Raw genomic sequence first — 25695 nt, 5'->3', positions numbered from 1 at the left:
AATGCGTTTGCTTTGTTAGCAAGCTTGCTATCCCCCAACGGGGAAGCACCAACCACCTCGAGCCGCTCCCAGAGCTGTTCAGGAAGGCCTGGTACATCTCACACATAGGACTGCCATCCCTGACTGTGGCTTAATCAGCCTCCCTGACAAGACTCAAACTCACACTATCTAGTAGTGCTGCATATGTTGAAAGACAATAGGAGTGAGCCCATAAACTGCAGGGCTGGGCAGATTGGTGTGGAATGCAGTCTAAAAGCGAATCAGATGTCACTTCGTGTAAAATCACCAGGAGCCGAAGTCTGGTCACAGCCTCTTAAGAGGTCAAAATTCAGTTCATGCAAGGAAGCTGGAAAGATGCCTCCGGGTTTTAAATTTTAGAACAGTTTCTAAGAGACACGGAAGAACAAATAAAAGAAAGACTACACCAGGATATCAAAAATACACATTAGCATTCCCAGGGAAATGACAGAGTCCAAGACGGCTGTGCTCTCTTCTCTCAACACACACACACACACACACACACACACACACACACACGTTCCCCCACATGTGCCCTCAGCTGCCAGATAGGCTCTCAAGAATGAAGAAAGGACAGAGTTGCAGATTCTCCAAATTCTTCCCAGGCAGTTCCATTCGCCTTGGTTTTCCAAAGTGGATTCAGCCAATTTCGGATGAGGAGGTGGGAGCCAGGAATAAGAATTAGGCTGAGGAAACGGATAGAGCATTCAAAGCAAACGTAGGCGGCAAGATCAGGGTAAGGAGTGAGTCAGGGCCAGGTGGACAGACAGACGAGCCTGCATCCGGGAGCCAGCAGAGGAGGGGGACATGGCGGGATGGCTGGACGGACGACATCCTAAGAATCCGAGGAGCAGCAAAGGGAAGCCAGACGCACAGCTGGAGAATCAAGAGACTGGGTTAGCTGATGCAGCTCAAACGTGGCCTCTAGATTTCCTAGTCATCCTATTCCAGCAGAAGCCAACCCCAAGTTGAGGTTCCCCTATAATCTACAGTGAATGGCAGAGAAATACAAACATTTGACCAGAGTGTGAGAATGGGTGGAAAGAAAAAGGGAGAGGAACAAAGAATTTCATGACTTTCTCTTTTTAATGTTTTAGGAAATTATACTTGAGATTAATCTTAATGCCTTGTTTTGTATTAATTTTTGAGTATTTTATTTTGAGTTTCTTTATAATAGGAAGTGTAACTCATCCTTGTTGTTTTTTTTTTCTTACTTGAATTAACCCCGACTTTTTTTTTTTTTTGAGTTTTTTATTTTTTATCAAAGAATGCACAGAATTTAAAGAGTCAAGAGTTCTACGAGGCTTATCACAAAAACACAACAGTCTCCTGATGGCCTCCTTCCACTCTTTGTCTTGAGAGTCAACCATGTTCGGTTATTTTAGCTGTTTCTTCTAGTAATCACCTCCTTATCTCTAAATGGCATGGTTCTATCTCTATGTCTGTTTATCTTCTTCAGTTATAGGCATTATCCACTGAGTTCCCACCAAAAACGTGAGGGTTTACTTTTACCTTGCCCAATTAATGGATTAACATTTACATTAATGCATATTTCCTCTTGTCCCATCCTCCCAAAAGCGTTATGTCACAATTTTTGTGTGACCAATCATCAGTGTTAACACAATTATGACTATTCACAGCAGAGTCATGAAGTATGCTAAGACTGTTTTCCAGTTTTTGCACAACCTGTTTTCCTAGAGCCATGTTGTTCTGCTTCTCAGTTTTCTTTATACTTAAATAATTACTCATCTCCAAGCTCTTTCCCCACTGCGTAAGTCCCCTTTCCACAGGACCAAACACATTTGGAATTCTCTTAGCTTTTTCTTCTTCTCTTCCCGAGAATCACTCCAATTGCAAGACTGCTGTGCAGGCCCCCTGTACACCTGTAACCTGGGCTCTGCCTCCCCCTGCTCTCCCGCCTGTGTAGTATCACCTGTTTCTTGGATTCTATATCCTCCTCTTTCTTGGGGTACTTTAACTGGGAAAAGTATTATCTTCCGAAAAAAGGTACATGAAAGGTCAATTTTTTTGAGACCTTACAAGTCTGAAAATATCTATATTTTGCCCTCACATTTGACTGCTGGTTTGGCTGAGTGTAGAATTCCAGACTGGATGTTTTCCTCAGAATTTTAAAGGCTTCACTCCATTTTCTTTTGCTTTCTAGGCTGTTGTTGAGAAGTCCAAAGCCATTCTGATTCTTCATCCTGCAGCTGTAACCTGTGTTTTCCTCTCTGGAGGAAGTTTTTGGGATCTTCTCTTTATCGCTAGTGTTTTAAACTTTCATGATAATATGCTTTGTTGTTAATCAAATATTTTCTTATAAATGATTTTCAAGAGTGTAGAAAAGATTGGAGAACAGGCAATTGCATATTGTTTATCTCTGGGTGAGTCTATAAAACAAGTTTGTTCTTTTTCAGATAAAGAATTTAAACAATTCAAACTTCTCTCCCATCAACTGCATGCATTTAAAAAAATTCATACACTTCAGTAAGAGTATAGCCAATCAGTATTTTCTCATATACTGTCTTGGAATAATAAGGTGTTCTGGAAACAATTTCCTAGGAAAAAAGGTAGCTGTCATTGTTTGTTTGTTTGTTTGCTTATTTATTTATTTATTTTGTTTCACTGGTCATCTTATAAAATTCAACGTTAAACTGCAGGTATTTAGTTCCTAACGTTGTCCAATTTTATGTTCAATGTCCAATGACTACACTTAAAGCATGAAGAGAAAAAGCATTTCTATCCTTTTTCATAGCAGTTTCCAGAAAGGGAGAGTTCCCTTTTTATAAGGTCTCAATTGTTTGGCCCGTCTTTAACTGGGGTAGTATAAAGGGGTCCTGGCTTTGGAATTACTAGCTGGGGGACTTTGGGAAAAGAGATTAATTTTCTTTTGCTTTAGTTACTACCTGTACATAGGATTGCTATAAATACGCATATAAAAACACAAAACATCTGGCACATAGTGATAAACATGTTAGCTATTGTCATGAAGATATCCCATCTTGCATTGCTCTCATGGGAACAGCTAGGTCTACATGGTACCACATCAAGTCTTTGTGTACTTGGAACACTGAGCAGTCAATCAATCTAGAAGATCTGGCCAATGGAAACGACTAGCTGAAAACTTCAGGTCAGTACACCCTTATTTTTTTCAGCATTTCACTTTCCTCTGTCCAGGTACTTACTCCTCCAACATTTCTAAAAGAGGTTTTCTCAAGTCCATGTGTAATGGTTACCATAAAATTAAAATTTTGCTATGTAATAGCAATTTTGTAGTTAAAAAGTTTCTCCCCCTAAACATTTTTATAAAGACTCTTTGGCTTTTAAATAGTTCTCTGAGAAGGACACAAGTATAATCTACGTGGAACCATTTTTGGAAAAAAAACACTCCATCCCTCATATTTTCTCAACCAAAACATCTTCTGCTCAGTGGTAAGGGGTCTGCTAAGGCCCTAACTCCTCAGTCTAACCAGTTTATAAAAAGCAGCTTTCATAGCTGCTTTGAACATTGACACCCCCTGGCACAGAGTAAATGGTGATAAGCCCAGAAATAACAGCCCATTTGTCTGTATGAAACACTTGGTATCTACAAGACAGACTGCCCAATTAAAATACCACCTCGTGCCATCTCTTCTGCTAGCACACGCACACCTTGCCTCCCAAGGAGACCAGTCTGAGCTTTTTGTGGGCTGAGGTCGTATCTCACTTTCTCTGTATCTCCCACTGAGTCTGCAGGCTGCCGCACACATGGGGAATTCTATAAATATTTTTTGATTGACTAATTAATTGGCCACCACTCACTGCCTTTCCCTCGCCTGCCCACTCACTGGCATAAGCCTAGATCAGGCGGAAAGCCAGATTTTCGCAGCAGAAATTTCCATGTAAAAGGAGATACTAGATTAGTTTTTCCCACCGAAACACTCAGTGGCTTCCTCCTGTGACTGGAAAGAGCACACTTGCTCCCTCTAATGTGAAACTTTGGGCTTTCCATAGCTCCTTTTTCTTTAGGATTTCAATTTTTTTTTAAAACTCCACATTGTCCAAAGAGTTTTATAAATTTCCCACAGCAAATTCATAAAACAAGTAAATGCTCCTTTGGTAATATGTTCAGGTTAATAAAAGAGTTAAGTCTTCCAGGTTGCTGGTTTCAAGTTCTCACTAGGCCAAAGGTGTAGAAATAATTGCGGTGAGTTTCTCCCCTGGTTCTATAAGGGAAACCCAGATTCAAGGGATTCCAAAAATCATGAGCCTAAGAGTAAAGAGAAAATAGACTCGAAGTTACAGGAAATTGAAGAATGTCTCATGGTGAGGCTGGGCAACTGGCTTACATGTGAGTTCTCTGCACAATAAAGTCACAGTGGACTACTTCCTTTATAAGTCCACCCCAATTCAAAAATATTTGTTAAACTATTATCACACCAGACTTTCCAAGACTGTTATTTCTCTTTATTGAGACTATATTAATTACCTCCTTTCCGTTCTCTGGAAACTACCAGTCACTGGCGGGGAGTGGGGGAGGAGTGATCTTGTGATTCACTACTACTAATTAGGGTAATAGTCTGTAGTATAGAAGAAGCAAACCATGGTATTTATTCACTCATTCATGGACTGGCTCGCTGAATATGCTCACTTCATTCATTACGTTAGTCCCTACTATCTGCTGAGCAAATGCTCATATCTGGAAAATCAAAAGCGATTAAAAGACATACCCTGCCTAGCTGTAGTGGGATGCGGCTGGAAGCAGGACCTGCTCAGTCAAGCCAGGGAACTGTTTCACAAAGAGACACATTCACATGGTCACAGTACCCGCCTTCATATCTTTCCCTGGGTCTCCTAGAGGGAATTTCTGGAGCCAGCTTCTCACCAAACAGCAAAAAAAGTCACAATTTTCTTTTTGCTGCGGAGACGTTTCAAGAGTCTCTGAGCTTTGAAACAGTGTAATCAGAATGGGAGAGAGAGAAGAGTTATACAAGTAAAAGAACACTAAATTTTTTACAGAACCAGAGAAAACATATATGAGATTCTGATTAGCCAACTGATTCCTATAAAGCCTTTAACTATGTTCCACCGCAGAGAAAAAAAGCAAACTTCAGCTTGATTTTCAAAAGGACCTCACCCCAGCTCTACACCTCACCAGGTTCCTAAGAGCCCGTCACAGAGACAACTCACCCCTTCCCAAATGGAAGGCTCCCAATCCCTCTTCTCTGCCACAATTCTGTCATTTCTACTTCTTCCAGAGCCCTCCTAGGCACTGCGGTACCCATTCTCCAAATCCCAACCCTCCAAGAGGTCATCCCTTGTCCCACAAATCAGAGATAACCTCCCTTGAGGTATTTACTTCCTGTCATGCCCATCAAATCCAGAGCAGAGTACAGAAGGGTAACATAAACCACATACAGAAATTACCACCCCATCCCATCTGCCCTCTTCTCCACACTGGTGGCATCGACTCCTCAGAACCATCCCTGGTCAGTCTTGTAGTATAAGTATTTCTCCTCTGAACTGAAATCTCTGAAGATAAGAAGCTAGGACTCATAACCTGATGTGGTGGAAAAAGCATCTTTGGCATCAGCAAATCTTAATTTGAGACCCAATCCCTAAATTGACAACCCATGTGACTCTGGGCAGATTTCTTAACTGGTCTGAGTCTCAGTTTTCTCACTTCCAATACATGAACTCATTCCTTCTTCTTCATTCACTGACTTAAGACAATTGTATGCAAATATGTTTTGAGCATGTTCTGTGTTGGCTGCTGGGGCCACACACATGGATGAGACACAGACGCTATTCTCAAGGCACCATGATTTCCTTGAGGAGCAGGCAGTTTGGCTGTTGGGACAACTAGCCCTATAGGACATTAAGACACAGGGAACTGGGCTATTTCAGCAGAAGAGAGCCCAGTGGAATCTGAGACTGTGGGGAACATTTAAGTATATCTTGAAGGCTGGCGCTGTGCCCTGACTTGGGGTGGTGGCTCTGGGTAAGGACAAAGACATAAAATCATAGGCTCTGAATGCTGACTGGGACCAGGACAGACCCCTGTTACATTCCCATCATGAAGTGGGAGCTCCCTTCGGTAAGGACCTTTCGCTGAAAAGGAGCTCCGTCCCTTCCCCCTTTTGACCCCCTTTCTGTACTCCTATGCTACTGGGGATGCTTTCTATTCTTGTGTACCCACACTGCCTTTTTGCTCTTGCTTAGGCCATGGAGGAGGCAGAGGTCAAAGAGATGCTTCTAGGAGTTCCCCAAGGGCCACATCCTGGCACTGGGAAAAGAAAAACCATGGAGTCCCTGCTAGCCAGCCTACCACAGCCTGGGCAGGGTTTCCATGGGCCTCTTGCCCCTCCATAAAGTAAATGTACTGCTCGTCTTGTATCCAGAATACATAAAGAACACTTAAAACTCAATAAGAAGACAAGTACTCCAATTTAAAAATGCGTAAAATATCTGAATAGATATTTTTTCCGAAGAAGATATGCAAATAACCAACACTGCCTATAAAGTTGCTCAATATCAAGTCATCAGGGAAATGCAAATCGAAAACCACATGAGATGCCCATGAGGTTATCTGTTCTATCTGTAACTGCTAGGTTATACATTCACTACACGAAGTGAAGATACCCATTTGGATGGCTCCAACCAAAAAGATAATAACAAGTGCTGGAAAGGATGTAAAGAAACTGGAATCTTCCTACATTGCTGGTGGGAATGTAAAATGGTGCAAAGGCTATGGAAAAAGGTTGGAAGTTTCTTAAAAAGTTAAGCATATATTTACCACACTGTCCAGCCATTCTACTCAGTGTTATCTATTTAAGAGGAATGAAAACATATGTTCACACATACAAAGACTTGCACACAAATGTTCATGGCAGCATCGTTCACAATAGCCACACACACACACACACACACAATAGAAACAACCTAAATGTCCATGAGCTGATGAGTGAATAAACAAAATGTGGTCTATCCATACAATGGAATATTATTGAGCAATAAAAAGGAATGAAGTATGGACACATGCTACCACATGGATGAACCTCAAGGACATTACACCAAGTGAAAGAACAAGACCAGGAGACCATGTATTGTATGATTCCATTTACATGACTTTCCAGAAAAAGTAAGTCTGTAGAGACAGGAAGTAGATTAGTGGGTGCCTAGGGCTGGGGAGAAAAATGGGGAGTGCCTGCAAATGGGCACAAAATTTCTATTTGAAGAGATGGAAATGATCTAAAATAGGATTATGGTGGCAGCTGCATAATGTACTAATAATTATTAAATTGTGCACTTAAAATGGGTAAATTTTATGGTGTGGAAAACTGTACCTCAATAAAGCTATGAAAAACAAATAAAAAATAAGTGCTGCTCCTCTTTATAAAGATATGGTTGAAAATCAGTTAAATCTGAGGGACTTTGCCACTCTCATCTCCTGACAAAGTCATAGGTGGTAATAACACTTAACCAGAGGTTGCCCTGAATGGCCGCACCCCTCGCTCCTGGAACGAGTCGTAGGGGCCAAGACAGGTGACAGAACAGAGCACAGTTCTCACTGCTCCTCTTGCTTCTGTGCATCAGAATCACTGGGGAGAAGTGAGGCTTCCTAAATGCAAGTTCCTGGGCTCCACTCTCAGCATTACTAATTCGGTGGTTTTGGGTGTTCCCAGGAATACGCATTTTTAAGAAGCACACATCAGAGTGCAAGGACCCACGCTCTGGGAAACAGTATAATAGAGTTCCACAGGAATGCTATAGGTGCATGTGGGAATGGGGGCCGGGGTCAAGAAGGGTGGGTACTCAACTGAGCCCAGTAGGGAGGCTAAATGAAATCTCAAAGGATGAGGGGGTGGTGTTCACAAGAAGAAAGGAAAGGAAGGCATTCCTGAGCCCATGCCCAGCATGTGCAACGATATGGAGGCATTTCAGCCAGAAAACACTTACTGAGCACCCACTGCGTGCCAGGAGCTACCTGAGAAAGCGCGACGAATAAGGGATTGCTGAGCAGTTAAAGAGCGGTAGACAAAGCAGGGAGGAGACTTGGGAATTCATCATGAACGTGACAGTGGATTGAAGAACATCTGAGGTATAGGCTAGGCAAGAACTGAGAAAGGATTAAATGGACTGAACTGGGTTGAGAGGGAAAGGGAGAAGGCAGGATGTCTTAGATGTCCTGCTTTGGGATAGGGTGGTGCCAACAAAAATGGAGGTACGGAATGGAGGCGGCTCACAAAGATGGGAGCTCAGTTCTCGACATATGAGCTTGAAATGATGACAGTGATATGAGATGAAAGTTGGCAGCTGCAAGGAGGGACCTGACGTTTTACCTAATAATAACAGTAACTTCCTCAGGATGCTTGGGAAGATTAAAGGAGGTGATGAAGTGAACTTTGTGAACTATAAAGTGATGCCCATTATCATTTACCTCTGAACGCTCCACAGCACTTACTGTAATCTGTACCCAGTGAGAGCTCAACCCATGGATTGTTACCGCATATGTGACCAACGCTCCTGTCCCCCAAACACAACGAAGGTAACACCTCAAACACTACACTTCTAAAACCACGCTATAGAACAAATAAACTGCAGAAACATTGTTGATTGAAAGCATAAAAGGGGATATCATTTCATAGGGTCAGCTGTTTCTCATAACATGACTAGAAATATTTTACTTTATTAAACTGGCATTTCCACATTAAGAATGCCATGTCTCGGGACTTCCCTGGTGGCACAGTGGTTAAGTATCTGCCTGCCAACGCAGGGGACACGGGTTCGCTCGCTGGTCTGGGAAGATCCTACATGCTGTGGAGCAACTAAGCCTGAGGACCACAACTACTGAAGCCACCCCCCCCCAGAGCTCTTGCTCCGCAACAAGAGAAGCCACCACAATGAGAAGCCCGCGCACCACAACAAAGAGTAGCCCCCCCGCTCACCGCAACTAGAGAAAGCCTATGCATAGCAACAAAGACCCAACACAGCCAAAAAAAAAAAAATAAGTAAATTTATTTTTAAAAATGCCATGTCTCTCTGAAATAATGAAGGGATTAGGTTTGCTGAAATTCCTCCTAATCTCCAAATTCTGGCATTCATTGTAGGATTTACATACAACTAAATAACAGGTCCAGTGACTCTCTTAAAAGAAAAGCTGTAAGAATCAGTTCTTAAGTGCTGGACTGTTTTAAGCATCATTTGATTTCAAATAGCCAGGTGATAGCACTCTCCTCCAATCTTTTTTTTTTTTTTTTTGCTTCTTCATGTGTCTCCAACCTCCTGGGTCGACTTCCATCCTTGATTTTGATTTTCTACTTATGACAAAATCAGAGTTTTCAAACAGAGCTGTGAACCACCAAAAGACTAGAGGTTCTTTTTTGCTCTTTGGACCTAGGAGCCCAACGTAAAGGGGAGAGAGGGAAAGGAGGCAAAGCAAAAAAGGAAAGAACAGTGAGGTGTGGCGAAAACAGAGGGGAAAGGGAATGAGAAAGGCGGAGGGGCTCCCAGGGACGGTCCACAGGCAATAAGCTCACCACAGCCTCTCTCTCTAAACTGTGTACAAAATGCAAGAAGCAACTCCTGACTCTGAAGGATGAACAACAGCTGGAGGATTGAGGAGGGCACTCAAACCTTGAAAAAGGAACCCATTTGGGCTTTTTCCTCTTTTCAGAGCTGACTTGAGGTTGGAACTGCACACGGGGTGCAAGCAACAAAAACTCAGAGAGAATCCTCCTCTTTTCAGCCAGAAGACTTGAAAAGCAGGCCCCTATAAGCAGAGGAATGCGAGGGAAAATCTGGGTTGTTTGTTTCTTTGTTTTGTTTTTTTTCCCCATTTTTCTTTTCCAAGAGTGGCTGCAGTCACAGAACTGCATGGTAGAACAGCTGCAGCGGCAGCACAGACGGCTAAAATTTCCCCAAGAAAAACCTGGTCTTACTGCCAGAGGAGCAGGGAAAAGGGGCTTTGGTGATCCACACAGTGTAGGCAGAATCCCTGTCAGTTCTTCCTCTCACTTTTCTCGCAGTGCTTTGCCCTGAGGATGGTCCCTGTCTTGGGCAAACTATGCTGCAGCAGGGTGAGCAGCTAAAACCTCAAAAGATACCCAGTCTTTCTGGTCACAGGGGCAAGACAGTGTGGGAGGAATCCCAGAGAGAAGACAGCTGAAGAAGGGGGTCCCTTGAGGCTGTGCCATGAACCAGTGCAAACCCCCGTCTCGCCTCCGAGCTGTGCATGTGTGGGACAGATCCAAAGGCTGTGAGAACTGAACTACAATTCAAGTTCTGCTCAAGTCCCTCTGCTCCAGTCCCAGACTAGCCCCCAAACAGTGCGTCTATGGAACCCAACATAACAGAGCAAAGGCTTTGAAAAATGAACTGATGTTGGAACCACTGCCCATAGGATACAAGACAGAACTGGGTTGACTGCGTGGTAAAACAAAAAATCAAGCATTTCAAAAGGACCCAGAGGCTCACAGCATAATACTCAAAATGTCCAGAATTCAATAAAAAATATTTAACATGCAAGAGACCAGGGAAATATGATTAGTCCTCAAAGGAAAAGGCAATTTACACATGCCAACCCCAAGATGATACAGATGTTGGAATTATCAGATAGATTTATAGGTGCTGTTTTTAACTATGCTCCAGGAAATAAAGGTAACACTCTTGAAATGAATGGAAAGATAGACGTTCTCAGTGGAGACACAGAACCTATAAAAGAGAAACAAGTGAAAACTTTAGAACTGAAAAATACAAGTAAAAAATGCATAGGATGGGCTCAATAGCGGAACAGAGATGACAAAGGAAAATGTCAATAAACTTGATGTAGATATTATCCAGTCTAAAGAACAAAGAGAGAAAAGGATGAACGAAAAAGTGAACACAGCCTAAAAAGCCTGTGGAATAATATTAAAAGGTTTAATATTAGTGTCATTGGTATATGTGCTGCTGAAGCGAGCACAATATTAGTGTCATTGGAATTCCAGGAGAGGACAAAGACACTGAGCAAGGAAACACTCAAAGAAATAACAGCCAAGGGGACTTCCCTGGTGGCACAGTGATTAAGAATCTGCTTGCCAATGCAGGGGACATGGGTTCGAGCCCTGGCCTGGGATCTTCCCACCTGTCGCAGAGCAACTAACCCCGTGCACCACAACCACTAAGCCTATGCTCTAGAGCCCACAAGCCACAACTACTGAAGCCCACGTGCCTAGAGCCTGTGCTCTGCAACAAGAGAAGCCACCTCAATGAGAAGCCCACGCACCACAATGAAGAGTAGCCCCTGCTCGCTGCAACTAGAGAAAGCCCATGCATAGCAATGAAGACCCAATGCAGCCAAAAAATAAATAAATAACATTATTTAAAAGAAGAAAAGAAAAGAAATAACAGCCCCAAACTTCCCAAACTTGGTGAAAGCTATACATTTACAGATCCAAAGAGTGCTATCTTTCTGGTTATTATACACATACACACGTATACATGTAATGCATCACAGTGAGTGCCTCCAAGAGAAGAATAGGATGAGTAAAGATATAACTGCCTAAAAAGAAATTAATAAAATGTGATGAGCTATCATTCTCTTTGGAGAGGTGTCACAAGTATCAAGAACTTTAGTTCTTAAATGTCTTCTCTAAATCTACTAGAACAAGGAGTCACTGTATTAATCAATGAATTGGTTCATTTATCAACACTAAACTTGCAGAAATAGTTTGCCTCATCAGACTCTTATTTTTGGCCAGAAAACAGAGGCAGGATGAGCCTCAAAGGGATTTTCAAATTCCTACATGTATGTAACCTAAAAGAATTTTGTAAATCCCTCTTGCACATTTTCAGGTTGACATATAAAAACTTTCACCAAAATGTGAATTATTGTGAAGAATGTAACTTCCAGTACTTTGTAAATACTGACATGTAAAAGTAAAACTATTTTATCACTTGCTGAAATACATCCACTGAAATTCATCATCATTCATTTTAAAAGAATACATAAACAGGCTGCTCTTTGACAGTCAAAAAGTTTTGCATGATTATATTTCTCCTTTTATTTACATTTCCATTCTTCTTGCCCTACAAGAGTTTATCCTAGTTTTACATATTTTATGCTTTAATGTCTTTTATTCATTACCCTATCATACTTTTCTGCATCAAAAGCATATATATATATTTATTTATTTAAATTCAGTGGTAAAAAGAGTGCTCTTCTGATTGTTAACCCTGCAACTCTTATTAGAATGAACTTATCAAAACTACACAAATATTATAAATGTTGACAAATAGTAAATGTAGATGAAAAGCATTTTTTATTGGAAACCTCTCTTTTGAGCTCTCTTATTTTTCAGTTATCTCATGCATATGTGGCTGAGTATTCTTATTGCTAGAATGAGTCAAGGTTGAACATCAATTTGATTCTCAATTTTTGTTTTTATCAATGTAAATGCTGGGAAACTGTTCACATAATGAGATGCAAATAGATGAAATTTTGTAGTAGAAATGTCACTCAATTTTTTTTTATTTTAAACATTATTTTATTTATTTATTTTTGGCTGCATTGTGTCTTCATTGCTGTGTACAGGCTTTCTCTAGTTGTGGCAAGCGGCTACTCTTCATTGTGATGCATGGGCTTCTCTTGTTGTAGGGCATAGGCTCTAGGCTCGTGGGCTTCAGTAGTTGTGGCACTAGGGCTCAGTAGTTGTGGCGCACAGGCTTAGTTGCTCCATGGCATGTGGGATCTTCCCGGACCAGGGCTCGAACCTGTGTACCCTGCATTGGCAGGCAGATTCTTAACCGCTGCACAAGCAGGGAAGTCCCAAAATGTCACTCAATTTTTTGAACTCCTTGAGTTCCTTCAGTTATATACTAAACATCACATGGTGATGAAATATCAAAATTATTTAAATCATCAGTGTAAGAAAAAATTTGGGAAGACTGAAATTTAGTGAGTATCCTAATTACTCATCCATCTGAGTTGTTCAGCCATTTGTATTGCCCACAACTAGGCTGTTTTACAACTCGGTAGAAATAAAAGCTAATTTGTAGAAAACTGATAGTAAAGCAAGTAATAATTGTCTCTAGGCATACAAATAAAATTTACCCTGTGGAACTTCATTGGAGTTCCCTCTCCCACTGTGGAAGAAGCTTGTTAGCAAATTCATTTTAGCATTCCCATCAATGGTCTACTTTCAACTGATTGTAAGACCTTCCTGGCTCTCTCATTTTTAAAGAACTTTTTTTAATGTTAACTTTTTTTTACATGTATGAGAATCACGATTTCATTGTCTTTTAAAATTTATCCTTTAACATCAGTTTACAATTGGATTAGACTGAAACTTCAGTTGGTTTTTTTGATTGTTTGTTTTGTTTTGCGTTAACAAAGATTTAGAAAACACAAGATTTAGAGGATTTCTTTCCAGGCATTAGAATCATTCATACCAAAAATGATATTCTGAAATGTCCCTCGTTTTTGCTCTCCCCATCCCCTAGGTTTTTATATTCTTGGGCAACGCACTTTAGTAAAACAGGTTAGAGATAGGCCGTTTAGCAAACTGGACTCACAAGACGCGTTAGAGAAAGGCCTTTCTTATGGAAAGTAAGAGAAAGGCAATTAAGAAAAAGGAAGCGTGAAAGGGCACCTGTGTCTCCATTATAAACCCACTCTCTAGAAGATCAGCCTTAGGTAAAAGGCACTTATGACAGATGAAGAATTGTAAATTTATTTTCTCCAAACACTCATGTGCATGGACCTTAGGGAAGTCTTTTGCATATAGTAAATGTACCCAGTTTGAAGACTCCCAGCTGAAAGCAAGAAGCATAAAAATGAGCCTCACCCCTAATTCTATATACCTACAGACTCACCTGCGTGAACAAACCTCTTTTAAAGCTTTCAGTTACTGAAGAACTTTATTTAGATAATCGTCCACCTTCCATTCATAAGAGACACTGAGAAAGGAGGAGTCCTAATGACGGGAGAGGCTGTTGGAAGCAGGATGAAAGGACAGGGAATGGAGGGCTGTCCACACGGAGGGGAACTCTGAACAGCCAGAGGGCAGCAGGAGAGTACTAAGAAATAAGTAAGAAATGGAAACAGAGGGGGGATCGATACTTAAATTTTCAAAATTTCCCCTAAATATTTGTGAACCTACACTGAACCCCCGAAAATCTCTCGCCACAGCTTCTATCATGCTTGAAGATGATGCCGAGGAAAGACTTCTGCACTTAGTCTACCTAACGCCAAGCAACCCATTTAAACGGACATTTCCATCAACCTACTCACTATGACAGATATCTGAGCTTCCTGCCACTGGACAGAGGTGAGCAGAAGCATCTAGCTTCTCCAGGACCATCCTCCTCTTTAGTACTACCATTTAGATGACCACACTTCTATTTTCAGTCTTCCAGACTCTCCTGCTCTTTAATACCCCTTCCTATCAAAACAAAAATTGTTTTAGATTAGGCTTTTATACTGCAGAATGGCCTTTAAATTTTGAGAAGCTGGGAGCCATCAGGAACCTCAAAGGTTACTTAATTCATCCATTCATCACACAGGTGTAAAATTTTAAAAATTAGGGACTACTGCATCTTCTCCTCTTGGCTAAGTGGTCAATGAGAAGCAAAGATTATTAGATGTCTAATTAACTAGACAGGGCAGATGAAGATCACATCCATAATAAATGAAAGTTCTTGTTTTACACAACTTTCTATGTTCCTTCCTATACAGGGTTGTATAATGAAAGGGAAATGATCTTATTACATAATTTCTCAGTAAAAGAAAATATGTTTGCTGTAAGTGGGTCTACTTTAGAATAACAAAACAAGATGGAATTCCCCCTCGGATACAAAAGCTCATGCAAAAGAACAAATATCGCATGAGTTCACTTACTTGAGGCACCTAGAACAGGCAAATTCATAAAGACAGAGAGTAGAATGGAGGGTGCCAGAGGCTGGAGGAAGGGGGAGTAGGGAATTATCATTAATGTGGACATGGTTTGTTTGGGATGATGAAAAGTTCTGGAGATGCATGGTGCTGATGGTTGCACAAGTCTGTGAATGCACCTAATGCCACTGAACTAGTCATACATGTTAAAAGGGTAACTTTTATGTTATGTATATTTTACCACAACCACAACAACAACAACAAAAACTTTAAAAAAAACTGTCTTACAATGGCCTGTTCTGATCTTAGGGTGCTTGTCCCTTTCCTGAGTACAAGCAGAAATCTGAATGAACTGCAAAAGCTCATAGCCTGAATCAGGGCAGACCCAGAAGGAGCCCAAGGTTAAAACATCACATTTTAAATTGACTTAATGTTACCAGGATAATCAGATAACCAAACTAAATCATGTTAGAAACACTAGATCACCCAGTACTATACACATACAAAGAAAATGTTAGTGAAATTTAGTAACCACTTATGTACGCTGCTTAAATTAGTATTCCTTTGATTTAATAAAGTTGTCCTCTGTCCCATCCTAAAACCAAGTGATATAAGAGGATGAAGATGCCTGTAAGTAACTGGGTTAAGTGTGAAATTCAGTTGTAAAATTTTAGAATAGTGTTTTCCCACACTTCTGAGGACATGAGAAAATAGATATTACAACTAGAACTTAAATGGGATGAGAAGTCGGGATATCCGTTCTAATCACTTGGTTTGGGGGAATGAATAAGCTGGGGATATACCATTAACATATAAGTCAGAAGGGGAATCAACTTTTTTTTGGCCATTAAAATACATGGTATATTTACATTCACACAGAACTTGCAAATGTGTCAAGACATGGAAAAAAAGTCTCCAAAGCAAGCAAAACATGGGAACCAACTCTAATACTCATCAATAAGAGAATGGATAAATAAATTGTAGAATATTTGCCAACAAATAATATATAGTTATGTGCAACAATATGGATAATTCTTTAAAACTTAATTTTGAGTTTTTTAAAAGTGAGGTTAGGGACACCACTAGTGGTGCAGTGGTTAAGAATCTACCTGCCAATGCGGAGGACACAGGTACAAGCCCTGGTCCAGGAAGATCCCACATGCCACAGAGCAACTAAACCCGTGTGCCACAACTACTGAGCCTGCGCTCTAGAGCCTATGAGCCACAACTACTGAGTCCACGTGCCACAACTACAGAAGCTCACACACCTAGAGCCTATGCTCCACAACAAGAGAAGCCACTCCAACGAGAAACCGAGATGAACAGTAGGCCCCACTCATCACAACTAGAGAAAGCAAAACATAATTTTTTAAAAAAAGAAACTGTACACTTTAACTATCACCCCCACCCCACCATCAACCCCCATCCCTAAGAAACCACTAATATACTTTCTGTCTCTATTTATTGCCCTGATTCTGAACACTTTCATGTGATCAGAAAATATACAATGTTCTTTCGTGACTCACCTCTTTCACCAAGAATAAAGTTTTCAAGGTTCATACATGTTGTAGCATGTATCATGTATTTCCTTCTTTTTTTAAGGCCAAATAATATCCTATTGTATGGATATACCACTTTTTATTGATATTTACCCATTCATCAGCTGATGGACATTTGGGTTGTTTCTACCTTTTGGTTGTTATGAATGGTGCTGGTATAAACATTTGCGTATAGGTTTTTTCTGTATAGGACATATGCTTTCATTTCTCTTGGATATACATACTTAGAGTGAAACTGCTATATCATATAGTACCTCTTTAACTTTTGAGGAATTGCCAAATTGTTTTCCAAAACAGCTGTACCAGATAATATTCCCACCAGCAATGTATAAGGGTTCCAATTGCTTCACATTCTCACCAACACTTATTATCTGACTTTTTTGATTCTAAACCATCCTAGTGGGTGTAAAGTGGTACCTAGCTTTCGTTCTGATTTGCATTTTCCTGGTGAATAATGATGTTGAGCATCTTTGCATGTGCTTATTGGCCATTTGTATATCTTCTTGGGATAAATATCCATTCAGATATCTTGACCATTTTTACATTGAGTCACTTATCTTTTTATTATTGAGTTGTAAGAACTCTTCATATATTTTGGATACAGGTTCCCTATCAGATCCAGGATTTTAAAATATTTTCTCCCATTTAAAATATTTTCTCCCATGTGGGTTACCTTTTCACAATTCTCTAGTTCTTAAGCCCTAGTTTTTTAAAGATGTGACAGGGTTACAGGTGACCATTTGAATATTATGTTTACAGCTTACGCAAACAGCAAATTATCTTTATGTATATTACATAATTAACGAATTAAAAATGAAACCTCATGGAAATGCAAATCAAAACTATAATGAGATATCATCTCATATTGGTTAGAATGGGCATCATCAGAAAATCTACAAACAGTAAATGCTGGAAAGGGTGTGGAGAAAAGGGAACCCTCTTGCACTGTTGGTGGGAATGTAAATTGCTATAGCCACTATGGAGAACAGTATGGAGGTTCCTCGAAAAACTAAAAATAGAATTACCATATGACCCAGCAATCCCACTACTGGGCATATACCCAGAGAGCACCATAATTCAAAAAGACACATGCACCCCAATGTTCACTGCGATGCTATTTACGATAGCTAGGACATGGAAGCAACCTAAATGTCCATCAACAGATGAATGGATAAAGAAGATGTGGTATACAGTGGAATATTACTCAGCCGTAAAAAGGAACGGAACTGGGACATTTGTAGAGACATGGATGGACACAGAGACTGTCATACAGAGTGAAGTGAGTCAGAAAGAGAAAAACAAATATTGTATATTAACACATATATGTGGAATCTAGAAAAATGGTACAAATCAACCAGTTTGCAAGGCAGAAATAGAGACACAGATGTAAAGAACAAAAATATGGACACCAAGTGGGGAAAGCGGGGGGTTGGGGTAGGATGAACTGGGAGATTGGGATTGCCATATATACATTACTAATAAGAAAAAAATATCAAATTGTACACTTTAAATACATGCAGTTTATTGTATGTCAATTGTATTTCAATAAAAGTTCTTAAAAAAAAAAAAGAAATTTAAGGAACTTACTTGGTGGCACAGTGGTTAAGAATCCACCTGGCCAGTGTAGGGGACACAGGTTCAAGCCCTGGTCTGGGAAAATCCCACATGCTGAGAAGCAACTAAGCCCGTGAGCCACAACTACTGAGCCTGTGTGCCACAACTACTGAAGCCTGCGAGCCTAGAGCCCATACTCTGCAACAAGAGAAGCCACTGCACTGAGAAGCCCATGCACCACAACAAACAGTAGCCCGCACTTGCCACTAGAGAAAGCCCGTGCAGCAACAAAGACCCAACATAGCCAATACATAAATAAATTTATTTTAATTTTTTTAAAAAGAAAATTAAAAACAACAATAAAGTATATCAATATATATTTAAAATAATAAAACCTCATGCATAAAGATATCTTTTAGGAAATATTTAATACAAAACACTGTAATGCCCAAAATAAGTTAATGCTACTCTTGAAAGCATTAACTTAACGCCTGGGTGTGACTTAGGCACCTGGAGAATCTGGCCCATTAATCCTTTCAGAAGGTTCCCCTCCAAATTCTACCACATGGTAGCGGGGAGTAGCGAACTACCAGCAACAGGACAAACCTGCCCTATCTTCCCTACTGTTTCTGTGTCTCCCTCTCCTCTCCCAAGCTAAAAACGAATTTTACATTTTTTTAATGCCTGCAAAAAAAGACTGTTTCATTACTGATGAAAATTATATGAACTTCAAATTTCAGTATCCATGAATATAGCCACACCATTCCTTTAGATATTATCCATGGCTGCTTTTTAAGCTACAAGAGCACAAATGAGTTACTAAAGAGATCACATAGCCAAGAAAACCTACCATAGTTTACTACCCAGCCCTTTACTTAAAAGTTTGCCAAACCTTACACTATATCAACAAGTTAAATTACTTCTCACTTCTACAAAAACCTATTTCCTATTAGCCAAGAACGCCTTGACAGTCACCCTCATGAATCTCATAGTCAATTTTTTTCTCTTTAACTTTAATAAATATTTATATGATATTTCGATTCTAATTTTATTAAGGATTTTTACATTTGGGGATCATGGAGTAATCTTTCCTTGTAAACTAATGTGGTGTCTTCCAAAAGTTACGATCCAGGCACACTCAAACTATTGGGCTAATCATTTTAACAAACTTCTTTTGCCTGCTCATTACATGCTGTGAGTCAAATACTGCTTGGTGCAGTAAAAACTACCCAAAACGCCACCCTTGCCCTCAAGAGGCTTACTGTCTAATTACACTCTAGTATGTATGAGAACAATTTCCTCAAAGATCACTCCACAGTTGCAATCTTAAATTAAATAGATATTTTACCAAGAATTCTAAGCTATGTTCCTTAAATAAAAAAGAAGTCTTATATGAGCAGTAAAGAAATAGTACTCTGCAAACAATTCTGGTAAACTTTGGTAGTTTAAGTCCCACAGACTTCTGCATTTCCATGAGTACATAACAAAAGGGTCTTGAGCTTTTGTGCTGTGTTCATCTCTGCTTTGGCTGTTTGGACCTAATCCTAGTTCACTACCCTAAATGTAGTCACCCACAGTCACTCATTTTGGAGAATGCACCAATTCAAATATCGCTGAAACTTGCAGCCGATTTGTGATGTCCGAGACCACTGAGGGCAATAAAGGCGAGGCCGTTTGCACATGCGATTATTAGCCCCCAGAGTGATGACGACGAGGCTACTTCCACAAGCCACCGTCTACCCGAAGGAGACAGAGACCCGGGGGTGAGGTGACCTCTTCGGAGCTGTCCCTCAATGCCTCAGCGGCCTCTGCATTTTTTTAAAGTGACTCATGGCCTCAAGTCAGGTTGTGCAGAGAAGCCAGGTCCGCTTCTTTCCAGCACTTCCTGGGCTACGCTCAAATGCAGTCCGATGACACCCCCCGCCCAACGACCCTGCACCCCCGCGAGCCTCAGAGCCAAACGCGCGAGCACCCCCAACGTCGGACCGGCCTGGAGCGCGGCAGCGGGGCCTCGGCGAGGGGTCCGGCCCCGAGCCCGCCGCGCGCGCGCACCGCCTCCCGGGCAGGCGGCGGGGGAGGGAGCGCCGCGCCGCCGACCCAGCTGGGGCGCTCGCCCGCGCCCGCGCCCCGGCGCCCGGGGCCCGGCGCCCAGGCCCCGCGGCCGCCCGCGTCCCCGGCGCCCCGGCCGCACGGGCACCCGCCCGCCTTTATTCCTCGCGCGCCGCGCGCCGCGGCCCCTCCGCAGCCCACCCACGGAGCGCAACTTCCGAGCGCGGCCGCGGGGCGCCCCCCGCACCTGCCCGCCGGCCCCGCCCGGCCCGGCCGCTCCGGACTACCTGCTCGGGGGTCCTGCCGTCTGGGGCTGGGCGATGCCAATCCGCGCTCGGCCGCTCGCGCCCTCCTCCCGCCTGCCCTCCTCCCCTCCTCCTCCCCCCCGAGTAGGAGTCGGTGTCAGTCACGCTGCTCCTGGGGAGAGTGGCCGGCGGCTTCCGGGAGCTCCAAATACAGACAAGCCGAGGGGGAGAGAGAGGGAGAGGCAGGAAGGGAGGCGAGCCAAGCTCCGGGGTGGGGAGTGGAAATAAAGGGGAACGGAGAGGAGAGGGGGATGGAGGAGAGGAGGGGCAGATGGGCCGTGGGAGAAAAGAGAGGGAGATGAGGAAGGCAGAGGGCGGCAGGCTCGGAAAGAAATGAATTCGCCGCATCAGGCAGCATTGCAAAGAAGTCTGGAAACATCCGGGAGGCTCCTGGCTGAAGGAGCCACAGATTGGATCCTCAAACACTTGTGCAGAGAAGTGATGGGTCCTTAGGAAGCAAGAGACGGGCCTGTGTGTTCCCCAACCCCAGTACAGGGATAAAGGTCCAGGCTGGAGACGGAGGTGGATAAGCAACACTTTAGCTAGGCATCAAGGTCAGATGCACTCATATTGTGTAACAGCATTTTTAAAATCTATTTTTAAATGTATTTTACGTACGTCTTTTTAAAAAATTGCCTGATTGTCCAAAAATAAATGTAGCCTAAACCAATTTACTTTTATTGTGTGTATTTGTGGCCATTCCTGTTTATATGTTGATTATAATTACAAAATTGGAGATTTTTGCCTTTTTTTAAACACTGTTGGAAGGGAAACATTGATTTTCAATTTTCGTATTTTCCTTAGTTTATTTCTATCTGAAAAAGTAGACTTGAAGCTCTTCATTGAATGAATGCTAGGAAAATAATTACAGAGAAAAGAGAAAAAGGTGATTGATACTTCTTAAAGCAAAATTTCCAAACACTAGGATGAGTATCTAAAAAGCCAGTATTATCTGTCAGTGTTTAAATTGAATGTAATTTCGTTCTGTGTATTACAAGGCTTATTCTGACCCACAGGACACAACTTAAATGAAGGTTTTTCCTACACACATTGCTCTTGTCCAACAGTGGTGAGGAGTGCCTCTCTGCTCCCCTTTGTCTGGAAAGAAGGGAAACAAAATGACATTGTTTATGTCATTGATAACATTGCTAAATGAATGCATACACTGCAAATATCCAGGGCCAGTGCTGTCCCTATCGTGCACATGCCTTGCATTTGGTAGGTAATCAATACATTTATCCTGAAAAATGAATAAAATTATATATGTATACATTTATGTTCCAGGAATGCAAAAAATAATATATCCTTAAAAACCAGTTTTTACAGGTTCACAGGAAATTTCCAAGCATCCAGTCTAACATGACTTTTTTTTCTCTGGCATTAACTTCAGTGAGCATTAATAGAGCATTTCTTTGAGCTGAGTGTATTTTGCCCTGGATTATAAAGTACTATGGAGTATAAAGGTCAATGAGGCACAAATCCTTCCCTTAGGTTTGTAAGATAGTAAGAAGATGAAGAGAGTACAAAAATAACTACAGTGTAAGGAGAACTATAAAACATGTCCTAAGAGAAATATGAACAAAGTTTGTGGATGTGCAGGAGAGGGAGCTTGCTTCTAGTGCTGGGGACCAGAGAATGCATCCTGGTGGAAGGAAGAGTTGAGTCTTCAAGCAGAGATGACAATGAGAACAGGCAGTGGGAGAAGGGCACTCGATGAAAGGACAGTAGGGACGAAAGTGGAGAGGTGATAAAGGATGGGACATGTATGAAGGACAGTGGGTGAACTTAGCTGAAATGGAGAGTTGTGGGACCCAGATCTGGGAAGAAAGGATAGGTCCCAGCAGATGGTGGGCTTCAATCTGAGCCCAAGTTGTTTGAACCCTAAGGGGCAGGCACTGGGGGATTATTGACAGTTTTGGAGAAGAATCATGATAACAACAGTTAACATGGTGGTGCTGCCTAGGATTGGAAAAAAAAATAGGAGACAGGGAAATTCTCTAAGAAATAATTCACTAGTTTGGAGGGGAAAGTAATGCGTCTTAACCCAGCGGCTGAATTCTCCCCTTAACTAATTCCACATCGCATAGCATCCGTCTGCTGTGTGACAGGTGCCCCAATGGGGCTACCCCCCAGTGAACTCTTCTTCCTCACAACTCTCTAACATTTTTTGTCCATATTTTCCAGCTAGACCGAAAGTTACAAGAAAGCAAGAATCATGTCTGTTTAGAGGTTCAAGGCTATTTTCCCAAGACTGACACAGAGAAAGGTCGTTGAGTACATATTTATCAATACATTTTTCTTTTACAGGATTAGTTCTGAGGGTGGTGGAGTGGGAAAGAAGAGGACAGACACTGGGCTCTTCTAAATCTTTTCAGACCTTGAGATTCCAGTCCAAACCCTTGCCTTTCTCCTTAACAGATGACCTCATTATCTGCTGTACGAGGAGGCTGGTGCCATGTTAAACTTCTACACCTTTTGCTTACATTTCCTTTGAATGAATGTCCCCTTCATTGCCAAAGCTAACAATATTCTCCTTGTATTCCTCCTTGGGCCTCTACATTGCATCTGACACTCCTCCTCCCCTTGATTTTATCCCTCTGGATAACATTCCAGTTGCCACCAGCCAGACACATGGGAAGAGGGGGGCCCATAGTTAGAATCCTTCTGCTGTTCTTCCTCTCTTTATATAGTGTAAAACTTTTAAATTGACTATTTTATATGAAAGGACTTTGCTAGGATCTCAACACAGAATAGGTGACTCAGGACCTCAAAATTTATAGTCTATAAAGCTCCTACAAGAATCAGGTGAAACCCAGGGTTCCATGATCCTCTCCCAGAATCTGCTCCTGATGTCCCAGCACACCTGCGGAACAGTCTTATGTGCAGGAGGCTAACCATCTCTGAGCTGGTTTGGTGAAGAGTTCTCTCCCAAAGGGGTGTATTAGATGGAAACAAACAAACCCAAATATATCCTTTTCCTAAGCAGTGTTCACGCGGCTCAGAGAGGTGCAAGGAGAGAGAATGGGTCCCTGAATTCTAAGTTGTGCCCTAAATGAAGTTATGCTAGGGCCCCAGGTCTCTGTGAAGCTTACTCCACCCTCATGGCTGCTGAGATGCTGAGACCAGATTACAGGCCCCTTGCTATTTTACCTGAATCCCTTTTCCCCTTTTCCAGTAAGAGACCATACCAGCAAATGGAAAACAGCCAATGAACACAGTGTTCTTTTTTGGAGCTTTTCCCAGCCCATGAGGAAAAATGGACAATGATGTCATGCCTCCACAAACATGCCTTCTCAGGAGTTAAGAGTTTTGAAACTCTAACATTACCAATGCCCCATGAGTGTTTGTATTTCATTTTAATAATTCCCAAGTGGAAAGTTATCAATGGTAATTTTACCAGCAGTTGATCCACACATTGTGGGTGCTAGAAATGCCACACTGTGAGCAAACAGCATAATAATAATAGATAAAACTTATTGAGCACTTACCGTGTGAATGAGTTCTTTATATTCTTTCTTCTTAAAGAGGGAACCAGGGTAACTCAACTCTTGCCACCTGACCCTTCATTGGAAGCTTGTGCTTGAGAAGTAGAAGACTCTAAAAACAAATTTAAAATATTCCAAAATTTTGCCCTGTGAAGGTCCTTAGTAGAGATTTGTATCTTATTTACTTCCATATGTCCTGACCTAGCATCTGTAAGAGAAAGTATTCTTTGATGGCTACACTATGTGGTCTAATTTTCCCTGATATGGAGGTGTTTTACTGAGTTTTCACTGCATGGAACAGCTACAAGGTATGGCACAGCTGGCCACATCATATAACCTTTGCAACAACACCCCCATCGCCCACTTCCCCTCCACCACCACACACCGCCCCAGCCTCCTTTGGCTACACCTTGTTCTTGGTTGCATAGTCCTAGCACATGGAAACAAATTGGAGGTAGCAGCACACAGCCCTCTTTTTCCCAAGGTGAGGATTCTTAGTCATCATTTTGATAATTCTGTCCACCCACAAATGGGGGTGGGGGTGGAGGTGGGGGAAAGATGAGCACGGAAGGTGAGCGGATGAACTATAAATGGAAGAAAGCGAAGGTGAGCAATGCCAGGTTCCCCAGCACACAGACACTAAAAATGACACTTTTTATTTGTTCAGTGAACAGAGATTCTTAACCTGAGATCCCTAGACAGGCTTCAGGAGTCTGTGAGCTCCATGAATCGTGTGTATCGTTTTAGGTTTTGTGCATTTATCTGAGAAGATGATCCACAGCTTTTATCATTTTTTTTTGAGTGATCTATGTCAAAAAATTGATAGAGATATCAATGATTTTACAGAAGTGCAAAACAGAGAAGTGGTTCCCATCTGCTTTTTTCTTTCCAAGTCCTTCCACAAACCAGCATCTCAGGCTCAGGTGAACAGAGTCTCTGGTTCTCCAGAACAGAGGTGCAATCAGCCTCGCTGAACAGAATCATCCAGGCAGATCATGTTTGGTATGTTCAGTCTTTTGGGAATATCTTATTTTTTTTAAAGGGCATCTTCTGATGGCCATACCTTAACTCAAAGGGATAAGTCACTAATCCCAGGCACTAAGAGGGGGATGAGGTAAAGTTCAGAGGCATTTGAGAGGATGAACAGGGCTGGTGTACACCACTCTAATAACCCACTTTGTGGATAAGACTGTCCCTGCATGAAAATTTTATGTAACTAGAAATAGATAAGACTGCTGGTCTTAAACCTAAGGATTCTTTCTACATTCCACTAATTTGTTGAAGCTATACCTAAACACTCCAGTCCACATTCATCTCTTCTGTCATTGAACATCTTTGAATTTGAATAAATTTACAGTTTATTCATTAAAATGGAAAGAAATTACTCTCTTAAATTCCTCCCCTCCCCCGTTTTCTATTTTCCAAATCTCCTCAATCTATATTTAAGTGCCTGAAAGCAGGACCACACATAGATCAAATTTCCTTTGTATCATTATGTAATGCTAAAGACAGGGCTGCCTGTAGTCTCTTCCTCTTGGCATATGTTGACAAATAGCCTCCATTCACCTGTTGGCCAGGGGCCCTTGTGCCAGGCACACCTGCCCAGCTGTATACAGTGGCCCTAACCAAGGAAAACATGACATACAATCAATGGTCAGTAAGCAGTTTCCATTGGTTTGCTTGCTGAAGCAAATCTACACTTAAAGTCAGAGCTCAGAGACAAGTGTGTCTGAAATAGTACAGAAAATAAAACTATTGCCCATGGTGTTTAATATATATTTTTAAAATTTAATTGTTGGGAAGAAATAACATAATGACTTTGAAAACAGAACTAATATGAGAAGTAACAGAATTAATTATAATTAGTTGTAATT

At 41.6% G+C, this 25695-nt stretch overlaps 1 protein-coding gene across 1 annotated transcript in view; it reads right to left on the bottom strand.

The window, feature by feature from the left end:
• Positions 1–20439, bottom strand: part of CAP2 (cyclase associated actin cytoskeleton regulatory protein 2) — a 127963-nt gene extending 107524 nt beyond the window's left edge. Inside the window, exon 1 of the mRNA XM_057698592.1 lies at positions 20319–20439. The gene's annotated coding sequence lies outside the window, so the exon portion shown is untranslated. The remainder of the gene's footprint in view (positions 1–20318) is intronic.
• Positions 20440–25695: the final 5256 nt, after the last annotated feature.

The sequence above is a fragment of the Hippopotamus amphibius genome, chromosome 11, assembly GCF_030028045.1.
Source record: "Hippopotamus amphibius kiboko isolate mHipAmp2 chromosome 11, mHipAmp2.hap2, whole genome shotgun sequence".
Classification (NCBI taxonomy): domain Eukaryota; kingdom Metazoa; phylum Chordata; class Mammalia; order Artiodactyla; family Hippopotamidae; genus Hippopotamus; species Hippopotamus amphibius.
This window is presented reverse-complemented; position numbering and strand designations above follow the sequence as displayed.